The sequence below is a fragment of the Cardiocondyla obscurior genome, linkage group LG12, assembly GCF_019399895.1.
Source record: "Cardiocondyla obscurior isolate alpha-2009 linkage group LG12, Cobs3.1, whole genome shotgun sequence".
Lineage (NCBI taxonomy): Eukaryota > Metazoa > Arthropoda > Insecta > Hymenoptera > Formicidae > Cardiocondyla > Cardiocondyla obscurior.
The window spans coordinates 1,269,412-1,285,507 of NC_091875.1; the positions used below are offsets into that span (position 1 = coordinate 1,269,412).

The window sequence follows — 16,096 nt, forward strand, 5'->3', positions numbered from 1 at the left end:
CGCCGACAACGCCGATCCGAATCGATTTAGCGCGCTGCGATGGCATTCCGATATCGAGACAGTTTGCTCAAATCGTCGCCGCCGATACAGGCAGAGGCGTTTGATTGTGATGGGCAGCCGTGGCTGTTCGCCGTAAGGGCGGACCTCGCGGAGACGTGGCTTAAGAAGCTGATAAATATCTCGCGATCCATATACATGTATAAATGTATAATATGTAACATCTGCGAGACGGAGGCTTATCGACAAATCTACCGCGAACAAAGTAGTCGCGCGAGACACGTATTTTTCCCCGCGATCGCGAGATACCTTCCGATGTCGCTAGATCACCGCCACCAGATGCATCGATATCGAAGATTGTATCCCGATACAGCCGAGATATCCGATGTAATTCTGTGGCTTGGAAACGAAAGAGAGATATAATATATTTAGCTTTATTTGCCGCTTCGCTTCGAAACGTCCCAGAATGCACAGACGTCGAATTATTATTGCATTAAATCGCGGTTTTAACAACGACTCGCACGCAGATAATGAAGTTTTAAGAAGCTACGTTTGTTAGTAGTATCGAAAAATTATAGCTGAAGCCGATAACAGTTATACTTGACTGTGAGTGCAATCGTTTCGATCCGCGTACTGTATTCGGCGTACCTCGTCAGCGAATCACATCGAGACTAGTGCGCAAAACACGACGCGTTGCGCGTTATTACAAACGTCTAGTCTTTCGTAAAACTCGAGGCTTATAATTGCTTTCTATTTACGAGACCTGTAATACTGGATACGGTGGTAATCGAGACGACCAGCCGGACGAGCGTTGGACGTCTTTCAGATACTCTCAGTAATCTACAGACGTATATTTGATTACTTGGACAACATTGCCGATTTCACTTGCCGCGCAGGCTGCATAAAAATCTCAGTTTGGGCGGCAGAACGGAGAGAAAGCCCCCTCATGGAGATGAAATTTTCTGTTGCCGCGCGTAAAACGCGCGCCGCGTTTTTACTTTCTCAATACGCGCGTCTTCATGAATATGCGAAAACTCATCGGGGCGTACCCACGGCCCACTTTTCAACAAAACAATGGACCGGCTGAAACGAAGAAAAAAGCAACAATCTGGTGGCCGAATGTTTTCCGAGATCAACCGATCTTCGCTGTCTTAGAGTGAGCGCGCGAAGCGAAAGGGACGGATTAGAATTGCAAATAATTCTAAGCCAACGCGCGTACGGCTCGGATATAATTCAAAACGGCTTCAACACCGCGAGTAATTAATTACAATTTCCTTTAACAAAGAGTCACAGAAATTCAGACAATAAGTGAAAATCAAATTAACTCTAAAATGTATGGAAAGAAAAAAAAAAAAAAAAAAAGAACAAAAATAAATCGCATAATTAAAATGGTTAATGCTCCTAAAAAAAGGAAAAAAAAAAACAAATTATTCTCCGCGGTGGATAATTTGTTTACCCCGACAAAATCGCATGTTGTCGATAAGCCGCCTTTCCGTAACAAGCTGCACGTACGGCGGGATAAATCCGTCGTCGACTTTCAAGCGTCTACGAAACTCGTTGGAACGCACGCTCGCAGGTGGAAATGGAATGGGCGCGCCGTCGGTGCACTTGCGCGAATGCGGTTGACCCAGATGCCTCGCGAATGAAACTCATCTGGCAGCCGTTCCCGACATCCTTGGGCTCGATAAGAGCATTTCTACCGAGCGCGCGATTTAATGATCCCGGGGATTCGCGGCGAGGCCCGGCGATAGAATCCCGATAAGATCGTCGCGTGCATCAGCACCCTATGCGGAGTAATAACGCGCTTCGCGTCTATTACGCGATCTATCGCGCTGGATGTATAATTATCGCGCAACTATGCGCGATAATAGCGCGTCGCTACACGCGATAACTAAACCTCGGCCGAATACTCTGACGTTATTTCTTTCCCCTTTCCCCCGATGCCATTTCGCCGGTGATTCAATCTGGATCGTAAACGACGGATTTGAATCCGTCAAACATTTTACGCCATTAATTTATTGCTACGTGCATTGTGATCGTGCAAAACAGCGAGACAGAGGGTTCGCGTGGATTCTGAAAGATTTATTACACCACAAGTGAAGTCACGGTGTAATAAAGTCTGTAAACGCTTACGCAACTCCACTTTCGGTATTCCGAATTCGTTATCATATAGTTATGAAAGTCGCTCGACTACTAAAGGGGGATAAAATGTTGGCGTAATAAAAAGGAAACGAGGGTCGTAATTTTCTGTCGTTAAAAATCGCCGCGCTGGGCGCGCAACGAGATGAAGCTGCGAAGAAAAAAAAGCGAAAAAGAAACTCGCGGAGGGATAAGGATCGTGCGCGATTATCGTGCGTTATTCCGCGCGGGAAAACGTCGGCCGACCCAAAAGCACACCGGAGTGAAACTCATCGAACACCCGTTCCTCTCGCATCCTTGGACTCGATAAGAGAGCCGGAGAATTTCTGCCGAGTGCAAGGCCTGGAATGCCAGGCATCCGCCTCGGGCGGCATCGGGATTCGCTGTAAGGGACGTGCCAAGGTAGAAAATGATTTTAAGTATGTAATAACGCGGCTGTTCGGCGAAAACTATCGTCGTGTAAAACGCCGCGAAGCGGACCCAGAAAAGCAAGACGAGGAGAGAAGGAAACGGAGACCGCTTCACGAAATTGGAGCCCTGCCAAATTCCCATCAAGTATTATCTCCGCGCCGAATAAAATCGGCGTCACCGATCCGCCCCGATAGAAATTAATCGCGAATATAATTGAATCTTTTGCAACGTGCCAATATTAAGAGACCCGGTAGTGTCTCGCGTCAAATGTACCTACAAAATTCCGAGACTACCGCGTATCTTTTACGCGAAAGACCGAGTTGCTGTCTGACTAACTAACGTTATTCTTTTCCGTGAATTAAATTTGCAGAAATCAATCTGCGCCCCTAACAGAATTAATATTTTATTATCCTTGAAATTTTCGCATAAGTTTTAGCCTCGAGAAATCAATGAGAATGCAGCACATAAAAGCTGCACAAGAATTTAATTCACAATTTATAAATTATTATTTTTCCTTCTTTTTTTAGAAATAAATGAATAGATAGTAAAATTAAATTAATAGCGCGTTATTTCCCGTCAAGAGAAACGGCACTTTGAGTCTCGGGTACTCACGCTTGTGTTAAAAAATACGGCCATATGGCACCGCCGAGGGGTAAAGGAATTAAATTGGCGGCCGGGTCTCTCGTTTTCGCGGCTTTCACGAGCTATCGAACAACGACAGTGACGAAGGTCAGTCGTGATCATAAACGACATTGACCTTACCTTACGTGGCGGCAGGTGGAACGGTTTAGTCTAGAAAGTCTAGGATTATGCGCTTAAGTCGCGCAAAAATGATGACACACTTTCCCGGAGGGGACGCGCACATCACGCGGTGCTCGTTATAATCGACCGTGATTACGCAGTTTGCAAACGAAGTGTTGGGACCGCGATTGGCGGGTCGTCGCGATGCACTCGACAATCGAACCAACAGGGTCGAGCTGATCGTGATGGGAATGTAGATCGGACCGACCGTCGTGGAAGCTCGCAAGCTTCGCGACTTGGACGACGATGAATTGCGCGAGAAAAGATACCTGGACTACAAAATAAAATTAATCGTCGCGCGATCGTTTAACTATAATAAATATATATAAATTAAATGTTGATATTCAATATTTTTCTGAGAGAAAAAAAAATAAAAAAAAAATAAAAAAAAAAATAAAAAAGGTACTTTTCCGGGACAAAAAAAGCTTGAAGTGCAAAGTATACCCCACGCGCCTACTGAAAGATTAATTAATCTGGAGCGTCTTCCTGAAGAGTCGCAACCTTGCGGTCGTGAGCGTGCCTTGTAGCCGCCGTCTAAAAACTGCTGCCAGACGTTCCCACGTGGCGCGAAAAATCCCGGCGAGGAAATTATACCGTGTTACATTAATCTGCGGGGATCACGAGATCAATAGCGGATCAATAGCGGCGATCACGCCTCGCGCGGTAGAGCAGGGAGGAAAAGGGGGAGACGGTAGTAGCGGAGCGCGAGGATCGCCGGAGGTGCTCCTCCTCGCAGAGCGGCGGCAAGGAGGGAAAGGACGGCGTGGCCGGAGATCCCTGTTGCGGCAGAAGGAGGAGGAGCAGGAAGAAGCGGACGGAGAAAAACGGAAAGGAGCACGGCCGGCGTCGTGGCGCACCGCCATTAGAAATCATCGCCTGCTCTCGTGGAATTTCAGAATGCGGAAGGAAAGCCCGTGAGCGGTGAGAGACAGGCTCCGGAGCTAAGACGCGGGGATACCAAAGAGGGACAGGGATGCACGGCGATCGCGGGAGGGCGAGGACGTAGTTGTAGTTAGTAACCTGAGAACTGAGTCGTTCGTTTCAATACACCGGCCGGAGATACCGATGCATTGCCCGCCGCTGATGGCCGATGATCCTTTTTCTTTTCGTTCGCTCCCGAGTCCTGCATACGAACGCGTCATTCCGCAACCGAGGCCTCCTACCGTCCCCCGTCGCGGTCGTTGGTACCCGGCGCGATTATCCGTGCTTCTGTCGGTCTTTTTTAATCACTTCTCTCTTTCTGCTTTGCGTACAGAATTAAATCAGGACGAAATAGAAAATCTATATGGTACGCCAAAGTTTTTCTTTTCCCCTTTTTTTTTTATGTAATATACATATACATAATTTTATTAACTTTGAATTTTTCAAATTGTTTGTCAAGTATACAACTTTTGACGCAAAGTATTGCATCGACCAAAAGTAGACTAGTGAACGTTCGGAAAATTGTCAAAAGGAGTTTTTGCATTTTTCTCCGCATTTTTGCGTAACGTCAGTATGTTTGTGTGTCAACGACGCGCATAAAGTTTAAAGAATTTTCTCGTTGCGTTACCTTGGACTTATATACCGATTGTGGTCGCGTCTCAGCGTCTTAAGAAAAAGTGGAACCACGTCGCTCAATCAACGACGTAACTGTAACCGACGTATGAAAAATTTCTGACGATATCCGCCTGCTAAAATCCCCGGCGGTCTAACGACGTGAAATTTATTCGCGATCGACTCGTTCTCGCTGCACCAAGTGCCATTAGTCACCGTTTGCCTGCTTTTATTGACGCGTAATCGCGGTGAAAACGGGGCGGCCGGGTGCCGCTCGCGCTTTCCAATCCGCGCGAAAAAGCGAGCGGCGATCGCGTTAGTGTCAATCCCGCGGCCGATACTGGAACGGGCTCGCCGTCGATGGGCGTGCCGTTGAAATCGCCGGCGATTTTATCGTCCAGCTTCTTGCCCGCGCGCGAACGAAATCGCGATTTCGCGGTAAATCGACATTCCGCGCATACTTCGCCGGCGAGAACCGGCCGGTTACCGCATGCACGTACGATAATTGCAATATTTCCTGCGACTGGATGTCACGAATCATTGACGTCGTAATTTTCTCCGCGCGTCTCTTAATAAAACAAAAAAAAAAAAAAAAAATTAAAGTCTCGAAAATGAAATTAATTCCTTTTAGTATTAATCGACGCATCGAATTTCGAAACGTGTTCAAGAGATGAAGTATTATAATACGTGTCACCGTTTCGTCGTCTTTTTTCGCGTCATGATCCCGAGTAGCTCCTCTTTGAGATTCACTTCAAATAATTATACTGAAACAAACTGCATCTTGCGAGCTAGATGGAAGCATTACGGACTTATTTGAGACGGGTTATAACGCTTGGGCTCGCTATTCTTTGCGCTTATTCTTTCCTTCCGGCACCTCTCGTTCGCGTTCTCGAGCACGTAACACGCGTGCGGTCGTAGAGATTTGCGGAATATTACACTCTCGGCTTTCATTATTATTTGCGAGTTAGTACAATACGCACTCCTCGTTTCATTGCGTAACATTTTTCTTTCTTTCTACTTTTTTTTTTTTTTTCCACGCCCTCGTGTTCCTCGCTCGTCACTTTAACGCCGCAGTCCACGACGAGTTTTGAAAGCCACCTAAACTACTACGAAAGCAAGGCCAACGTGATTGGCTTTTCGGCAATCACGAAGTCGATAAAGAAAAATTAATCGCTCCTAGGAGAGTCTTTACATTATCGTTCGACGTAAACGGAACGAACGAACGAACAGAGAGAAACCAGTGATCCGCAGGCATGCGTGTCGACGAAAGGTATCGCCATGCCAATTAATATAATAAAAAGATTTTATTTCACGGAAACTGATTGATATGCGGCTGAAAACTTTTGGGGCGTTAAAACGCGGTAACGTTTTAAAGTGATTAATTGAACATTATTATGCGACATACGCGGCGTATATATTTTACGTATATTTACAGTTATCCGAGTGTATTGAAACGAAGCCGATGCGTTACCATTGCCGTATTAAAATAATTTTACGTAACGCGGGAAAGGATTATTATAAATATCCGGCGATCAGAAAATGAAGATAAATTAATAGCGGTGAGGCGCAAGTTTGAGTTTTAAATGCAAACCGGACTTGAGATCTTAAAAATGAAGACCCTTCGAGACCTGTGCAAGGGTGGGTATCGTGTAGACCGCGCACTAGCGATGAAAAACGGGGGATGTGCACGAGGCCTGGCTAGGCAACGGCGATCTTTATTACAATGGCTATCTCCGTCGAGATTTCGATCCTCTTCGATCTCACGCACGTAATGCAACTTATAGGATCCTCCAGGGAGTACGCGGAGAGGGACAGGGAACGCTTATTAAAAAGCAGGATCGAGAATAAAAGTCCCGCGCGTCGCTGGTTGTATTTATTACTACGGGGAAACTACGGAACTCCCAGCCGAACATCTCGAGGGCTTTTACGCGAAATTAAAGAAACGTATTATTCTTCGACTATCAATCGGAAACAAAGTTAACGCGTGGAAAAAAAATATTAAAAAAAAAAATAATTAATCCGATAGAGATTTATTTAGAAGAAAAATTAGACGGAAAAAACAATTGACTAAATTTTTATTTAATTATTACTAAGATTTTAATTTATTATTATTAAAAGCCCACAATTATAAAGTACGAAAAGAAAATCATGTGGCTTACCAATCTTGCATGAGCTTCAGCGGAGTTCTAGAGTTCTGCCGGTGACTGAAACATAAAATAAAATGTATTAATGTAGACATGTATTTAAATTAATGTAAAGGTAAAGCTTTATTTTTAGAATGATATTATAAAAAAGAATTAATTCTCACCTAAAAGTTGCTCCGCCGATGCATGATGCCCTTCCTGGGCCTCGTCCTCCTCTCAGGATGTCTGCGGAATGTCGGGTCGGTCCTTCCTTCAATGCTAGAGTACTATCTAAAACAGAAAAATTACAATTAATATTCTGTTCTGTTCGATGTCTTATTGAGCTATCGATTTCTTGAATCAAAATCAAAAATTTAACGATAAAGGCGGTAACGCGTTCTGAAGCGCGGTAGAAATAAAACGCGATATACAACCGAAAGTCCGCAGTCTGTTTAAGTGGGACGGGAAATTTTTGCTGCATTGTACATTAAAAATTTACATTACATTATTTATCATATCTTAAAAGATTGGTGAGTGACGCATGAATTAGCTTTTTAAACAAGCAAAAGAAAACCAATCGGCATATGTTTTAAGAGGCAACAATAAAATTTTTTTTTTTTTTAATTTCTTAGCTCGTTCGGGGGGTGGTAATATTTATCTCTGCGAGATTTATAGCTTCTGTAGTACGCGCGAGGTGGATACACGGTCAGTTTTGAGCGGCATGTGAAAAACCACGGTGTACCAGTCACGTGTAGCCGAGCGTGTAATTTCGCACGGGAAAACTCATTGCGACGCGTGTCGTCTCATCCATCGTATGACAAATCGCTGTGGTAAATTCCTCCACTCATGGCCGCAAATCGCGCGTTAGAATTCAAGGCTTCTTCCTGCATATCCGAGGGAAATCAAAGATAATTCGCAGGCCGCTTGAGTTTTTCGCGCGCCTGGCTCGATTGCTCGCGTCTACGAAACCGACGTAATCTACGAGATGCTCAAAAGCCACCATCGGTATCACGATAAAACACGTTTAGAAAAAGATTGATATTAGTAAGACATTAAACGTAACGGGTTATACAATCGTTAAAGTTGCAGCAATTAGCGTTGAAGAAATTGTTTCAGGTTGGAAGTTATTCCCTGCTTAAATTCAGCTCGTTAAATCGACGAGAGATGATGCAATCCATCATTTTCATACGCTCGCACGTAACGCGAGGCGCACGCATATGAAGCGCGACTTTTTACAGTAATTAAACAGTAATTTTTTAATGATCGCACCGCAATTCGCGGCGATTGGCCGCGAAACCGGAAGTCGGCCTCTCGTAATCAAAGAAAATGTTGATCGCGCGGACACGGGGTGGTGATTCTAGCCAGCGAGTAGCGCCGAGCTTCGAGAGGCCCGCCTCCAGCAGGAAGTCAAATGGTATTTCACGCAGAAGTCATCCCCGGCGTTCCGTTTCTGCACCCACGGCCGTGCCGCGTTCGTCGCATCATTAAAAAGTGAAAGCAACGTCTCCGAGTAACTTTGGTAACGGACCCGCCGTTCACTCTGAAGTTACGGCGTCCCTCGCGATAGTCTGGACTTTCGCCTCGCTCGCACGGATAATTAATAGGATCCCACAATTTTATGTAACTAGAATAAACCATGCGCACGCTTCGCATGCACTATTTTTCGAAAGATTCCTTGTCAGCGGAATGAACGACGCCAAAACCTTGCGCGAAGCGGCAAATAAAACGGGCTGCAATATTGTTTTTATTTTATCCTCAAACCTCAGTTTTCTTTTTTACAGCTGACGTTAATTAAAAACCTAATTTATGCGTCACCCAACAATTTTTTAAGACAGGACACGATAGAACGACATTTGCATCGCGCCGTAACAGATCCGTCCCGGAACAGTCGCGCTTACTTTCATGCAGCACTTCTACGAGCGACTCGAACGTCGCAGATTTATCTCCGGCGAAAGCTCGATCGTGGTTTAATCGCGCATGAACTCGGAATCTTATAGTTATCGCGTACCGAGCCAATTTGTGGCGAATTATAAAACTCTACTTTTGTCGAGAGATAAGTCAGAAGATAATACCAAGTGGGTACGGGCCATCCCCCGAGGATCTAATTCTAAATATTTCTCCCAACGTTCCCGTCTCTTTCGCCTTGCCGGGCCGTTCTTACTCCGGACTTTGCCTCGTTCGTCCGTGCCCGTGGTAGCAACGGACCGCTCGTTTTCTCCACGGTAGTGCAGGTCGGTCTACGTGATGCACGCGGCGCATCGAGCCGCGCGTTCTTCTCGCGCGGTATATACGTGCACGCGGCGCATTTGTATCTCGTGACTGCTGTGCGCGCGCGTGCAGCGCGGCGAGCTCGCGCTGTAACTGTACACCGTGGTCATAGATGTTAATCTGCCACATAATTGCGCCGATCTGGCCGCTTATTTATTGCCCCGGTTCCGCCGGAGCGGCCGCGCTCGTTCGCGCACTTTTCAGCGTTCCGCCGCGGTTATTACTACGAATAAGCCAATAATCGGCGCCCCGCCCTCGCGTTTCTACTTAGGCACACGTAAGTACTTGACCCTCAAATATGGGAACGCTGATAATCAATTTCTTTTTTTTTGTAAATCCTTATTTAGGATCAAAGGGATCGTCGCTCGATCGTAGCCCGCCACCGGCTCTTTGCGCGTAATCGCGATCTAATCACCCCGAGTGTAAACGCCATGGTAATTCGACGTCGGATTAAACACGAAGAACCTTACTACTCGACGATCTCCCGAACTGATGGTCGTGATAAATCACGGCGATCTTGTTAGACGTTCGTGTCCGCAACGGGTCATACAAATCCTCGAACAAGATCTTGCCTGATCAATCAAGATCGCGAGAGTAAACGTGAAAGTGAAGATACAGGTGTTGTCTCGAATTGTTTACACGTGCTTAAAAGATTAAGTTACAGCGAAATCGTTTCGACTTGAACGTTCGAAGAGATCGTTGAAAATGTTCAAGTAATACGTAGCTATGGTGTAATGAGTTATTCCCTTCTTCTTCGACAAGTTGTCTCTACAAAATATGCTCAACTTTCCAAATCGATAGCGACTTAAGTTTTATATTAGATGTAAAAATAAAAAAGAATTCTTTTTTAAACCTACTAAACTGCGGATATAAACTGACAAAAACGAGGAACGAGTGAAATAAATAATGTAGACGTCTTCCTTCTTAAATTGTAAATTAATCGCAAGTTGTTTCGCGCATTTCGTCACGAGAGTTCTTTAGGGTGCTTTACAAATATTAATGGACAATATTCAATCTCTCGAACAAGCGGATATTGCGTCTCGTCGCGAAAAACGGTGAACGAGCGGTGAGAAATAGAGAAAGAGAGAGATAGAGAGAGAGAGAGAGAGAAAGAGAGAGAAGGGAAGGAAGAGATACGCGTCCGAGTTCGCACACCTGTGTACTCCGTGGATTTCTATCACGTTACACCTTGGACACGGCTCGAGTACTCGTCTTGTGTACTTGGCGAGCGAGCGGGGCCTCGCGGATTTATACGCCGGCGAGCGAAGCTGTCTTGACCATTAGCCTTTAAACCTTTTTTTTTTCTCTCTCTCTCTTTTTTTTTCCTTCTTCTTCATCCAGAGGCAGAAGAAACCTGTAGTTTGAACTGGCCGATCGGGGTTTAGATTTCTTGATAATTTGACGCGCGTCTTGCCTCTACGCGCATAACTTTCCAATATCATCGCGTCTCGGAAACCATCCGAGGGACCGCGGTGGCGATTTTTGCCGTGTAATTTTTTCATAGAAGCATAATTTTCCAATTCGCGTGTCTTCGCGTTTTCCATTATAAATTATAAGCGATTAAAGCAGCAAATGGACCCGGTTGAAGACGGCCGCGCGAACGCCAAGGCCTCGGAGTCTCCTTGACGGCTCTCCGCAGAGCCTAGACAATTACTCTAGCGGGCAGCCGCCGTCATGGGGGCTTTAACGTCCAGAGACGCCGCGCGTTATCCATACCTCTTCTTTACAGTTATGAGGAAGCGCGTCATGCGTCACGCATATTGTGCGAATTTGCACGCCTTCGCTAGTCCACTCGCTGTCTTATTTATGTGCGCGCATAAGCGTCCGGATATTCTGTTACTGCGACCATATGGTCGCTGCGCACGAGACTGTTACGTTGTCACCAGGGTCGACAGGGAAGAGCGTCTCTTGTTCACGGCGCACCGGAGACGTGGGCTATATCGCTGCGGCGGTAAAACGATCCCGATAGTACTGTTATGAATTACAGATATGTAAGCTTTAAGAGTACCAGAGTCATAGGTCGGCCGAAAACGTACAATATTTCGTTCGCTCTTAATCTTTAAATCCAGCAAAAAATAAAAAAAAAAAAAGATTCGAATTTAATCTCTGAACCACTTCGAACTCTCGAAAGAAGAAAACTAGGTTTGTGAAATTTGCACGTGAGAACTTGGATCGTGTTTCGCGAGTTCTTAGAAAAGACGCGGTTCAGATCGCTATCGTATCGAACGCCTCGATCACTCAGATTGACGTCAGATTCATAATCGTATTGCGAAGCGAGTTATCTTTCTCTTTCTCTCTTTCGCCGCGCGGGGATCGTTTCGTCAATTCGTTTTCGTCAGATTTTCCCCGCGGTAGGGAGAGGGGTAAATTGCGACGAAGCCGCGTGAAAACCCGGCACGCGCGACCCTTTCCGCCGTTCGCCACTCCGTTCTAGCGGACTTATTTGCCCGCAAGGACACCCACAGCTGCGAATAGCCTTGACTTTTACATACCTGCTCGCCGGAGAAAGCGCGAGCGCGTGTGATATTTTTCAGACGCCTGCACCTTTCACGCGGCCACTTAGAATGCAATTTACGCGACAAAAACGTAATCTGTCCTCGAATCTTCCTGTCTCACCTTGGAATGCCGCGGACTCAACGTGACGAGTCTAACTCGATTATCGCCGCGCGCTTACGAGATGCCTCGATCGCGGCCTCAAATTACTTCGCTGATCTTTATCACGGAGGAAAACCGCGAGATGGGCGTTGCGCGAAACATCACTAATTGTCGAGTAGGTACGCGTTACCCTCGTGTGATTGCACAATTCTTTTCCAATGGCTTACTTTTAGCGCTTCAAACTTTTCAACGCATTTCGATAAAAAAGGATTTATCGTAAAAAAAAAAAAAATGTTAAAATCAATTAAATACCCGATCTGTTTGCGTATTTAAAAAATTTATGCAACGATAAATACGATTAAATGTAAACGAAAAAATGTTAATAAAATTAATTTATTACTTGCAGTATTAATTACGTAAAGTGTGATTTACACTCCAAGTGTTTTTCTAACTTTTAAATGAGGCATCCACTAAAAGGACTAAAGGGTGTTCTCGCGGCAAAGTTCGAGTCTACATTCGCTCTGTAGGGCTTTTCCTTTTTCCCTTCCTTCGCGCCGCGAGCAAACTGTTACGTAACGCGACGTCACTGATATTAATGCGGATAAGCTGGGCGAAATTATTAATCGGCGTTATGGAAATTTACGCGTCGCACGGGGATTAAGCGGTCTCGCGCGCGTACTTAGCCATAAACTCCGCGACGGCTTTATTCGCGCGCGACAAATGGCGTAATCCGACGTGCGGAATTATTCCGCGACGCGGGTCGCACCTCCTCCCCGGGGCGCCTCGCGTGACTATTGTGGCGTAAATTATTTTAACGGATCTAATCCGAGAAATAATAAAATATGGCGTATCGGGGGAAGCGCGGCGTGCCGTTAATCGCGAAACAGCGTCCTCGCGATCGACGCTGCATTAAGTTAACGGTGGAATCGACCTGACGCGGTGCGCAAGAAATATCGTTACGTATTAAAGCAACGTATGCGCGAAATCGCGAATAGTCTCGTCAATGGTTCCGCGAAAGGCGAGACAAATGTTGAAATAATTCGGAATCGTCTCGCTCTGTTTAGGTTTATCGAATAAATCGTCCCGGAAAATTCGGTCCTTTTTAATTCCATCCCCGAATAATTAAACCGATCGAGGCTTCGATTCTCATCAAACATATCTCGACTTAGGCGGCACGCCAAGTTGCGTGCCGCGCTCGACTTCGACGTCATTAGTCTCCAATGTTCTCTAATCTGCTTTCCTGCTGTCGACCGGATGGGCGTGCACTTAAGAAAATCTAGGAACTCGTTTCGCCGCAACGACCGTTTTATCTCAATTATTTCCTATCCAAAACTGATATTTCGAATCTCCTCGCGACAGTATTAAAAACAAAAAATTACGTTCGATGTTAATCCGTTTCTATATGTACATGAGATTTTTTTTTTACAGTTTTTTACCTAGACCGCAAAATATGACACTTCGCTTTGAAAAACGGGTTGAAAAAAAAAAATTGTAATTAGAAAACTTACACGCGTGCATAGGCAACTTTCACATTAACTTTACAGATTAATTAGTTGGCGGAGTGCAAGGCCGACGACATCGCGTTTCCTGAGATTGGCATACCGCATGGTCGCAAATCACACCGTGGTACAAATAAGAGAGGTAAACGCGCTTACGGAAACGACATCGAGAAAACCACACGAGGGGCGAGATGAATGGGAGAGGTTTCACCGGAACTAGAGCCGGTCCAGTTCCTTCCGAGAACGGAAGCTAGAAACGAAACGCGCGTAGACCGCAGCTCTCTTGGCTCGAGCGAGCGACGGAGTCGCGTGTGAGTGACCGCTCGTACGTTCACACGCGGCTCTCGCGCGGCAACAACTTTCCAAGCGAAGCCGCAAACGCGTGCCAAAACCGCGACTTGCAGCCTGCACCACGTGCATCGACCTCGAAGGCGATTTAAACGGATTTGAATGTTTCAACGCGGTACATTATCTTTGAAGACTGAGATCTGGCAATTTGAGATTCGACTTAAGCCCATGCTTGTCGAAATGAAAACAAGTGTGACTTGCGACAAGCAACTACTTGAGACCAGAATGCATTAAGAAATTAGTTACTTTGAGATAAAAAGGACCTCGTTTACTAACGTTAATTTATTTTTTTTTTTTTCCATTTAAAGTAATCTCCGATTCTCATAATGACGACTCTCGTTTCGATTCTACCATTTTTGTCTTGTAATTCTTTTCAATTGGACACACCTCCATTGGCTCGCATGTATCTCGCCACGCACGCACGCATTGAGCTTAAACGTATTCGCGTGTTCAGAAAGTAATTCGTACGACCGACGAGAAAGTCCCTTAGCCGGTTCGATTAAGCCTTAATAGTATCGACACGGCGGCGTAGCTTTCCTCTTAATTGTGACCCAGATCACCGATGACCTGAGGGTACTTCGAACTAAAAGAGTGGTTGCTGACGGCCGGCAAGAGTAAAAAAAAAAAAAGAGCAAGAACTTACGATCGTTCCGCAAAAAAAAAGAAAAGAGAAACATCCTTCTTTTCTACCGTGGCAATATTCCGTATTATCCTGACGAGCTATAGTATTTCAAATCAATCGACACTATATCACCCTACTCTGCTTTTTTTTTTTTATAATCACAATCACTATCGAAAGTCGCCGCGCAGCTTTTCTTTCTGCGTCCTCCTCGTTTTTACGTTTTCCCTCCATTCACGGCGCGGCTTTCTTTCTCTCTCTTTCTCTTTCCTCTCTCTCCCGAGAAAACGCGCCAACAAATTGTATATTAGCTTAACACGAATATCGCTTGCAACATATTCATTTACCAAACACATCGACATGCTTAAATAAATTATAAAAAAAAAAAAAAAACTTGTTCCACGTGCGGAAATTAATCGACCACACGATCAGCATTCGGCGACCTGCAAACAGGCCGGAGTCAAGAAAGCGTAATCAATTGATTGATCTGCGGCTTCGCGAGTGATATATGCGACGCGTTTAAGCTTCGGAGAAACAGATCGAGGTATTTTTCGAATCCACCCTGGAAAGGTGTAACGGCAAGGTGAAGAGATCGACGCGTACAATTGCGTAACTAAAAAGCTTCTTGCCGGTACTCTCCGTTAAGAATAGCGCGGCCTCACGTTAGCGGGACGTGCGCACGGACGAATCGACGTGCCGCGGCAAATTGCGCGGAGAAATATCGCTGGCGCGTTTCCTCTTCCGAGGAAATAAAGTTGCCGGCTTGACAAATAACCGTTCGGAGATTTATTCTGCGGCCGGCGAAACCAGGCGACTCGTGGCCCCACGGGCGATAAAGTACAATTTCTCGTCCGCGGCGCGAGAGACAGATATTTATTTATCACGTCTGCAATTTAACTGTACACCTTACCTCCTCGCGATCGGCTGGACTCGCGCGCATACCGTTACCTTAATTAACACCACGTCTCGCCGCGGTTATTACAGTAAACAGTCGTACATCGTCATTCTTATGCGCATATTAATTCCCAGAATAATAAATCTGGCGCTCGGTGCCCTCCCTCTTCCCGCTTCGCTGCATCGATAACGCTGCGGCTGATCGAGCGTGTCCGCGTATCGCGGGACCCCTTGGCAAATTTTTTTTTCTTCCCTCCCCGCAAGCCCACGAACATTAGCAGAAATTTTCTTAAAGTCCCGCCGAACCGTTACTGCATAAAACAACAAGTTCACGACACACGCCGTTTATCTATCGCGCCGGAGCCTCGCGAGATGTATCTCATTCACCGTGATTTTCGTACTTTCTCTTCTCGGAGATCCCTATAGCCTCGCCAAACTAAAATCAGATTTTACACGTGTGTGCTTATACACGAGCATGCACCGCGAATACTTAGTGTATGAAATAGAGAGCTGTATACGCGACGAAACGCTGCCAGAGGACCTTTAACGCGAGGAGGGTACGGTACGATTCTCATCCGATCTGCAAGACGCCTACGCGTCCCGTGGTTCCCTCGGATTAGATGATCGGCTCCCCGTTCGCGGAGGTGTTGCACGGCTGATGTCGGGGTACAGGAAAGAGAAGAGTAAACACACGGCGAACGCGCCGCCGACAATGCCGCGGCGCGAATCGTTCTCAGGGAAGTCGTCGGGCCTGCCGTGAGAGCACGGCTCGTTAATTAAAACCTAAACCCGAGCGAAAGGCTGCTCGCGCGGACGAGGGCGCGAATTAGCGATCCGTCAGTTGCCGCCTCGTCGTGTCTCACACGTGA

The 16,096-nt window shown here is 46.0% G+C and overlaps 1 long non-coding RNA gene across 1 annotated transcript in view; it reads right to left on the reverse strand.

Moving 5' to 3' along the window:
• Positions 1 to 1,444: 1,444 nt before the first annotated feature.
• LOC139107058 (uncharacterized) overlaps positions 1,445 to 16,096 on the reverse strand; it is a 32,197-nt gene continuing 17,545 nt past the window's right edge. Inside the window, exons 2-3 of the long non-coding RNA XR_011546460.1 lie at positions 7,190 to 7,295; positions 1,445 to 7,085 (exon numbers count right to left, since the gene is read on the reverse strand). This is a non-coding gene — a long non-coding RNA (uncharacterized lncRNA). The remainder of the gene's footprint in view (positions 7,086 to 7,189; positions 7,296 to 16,096) is intronic.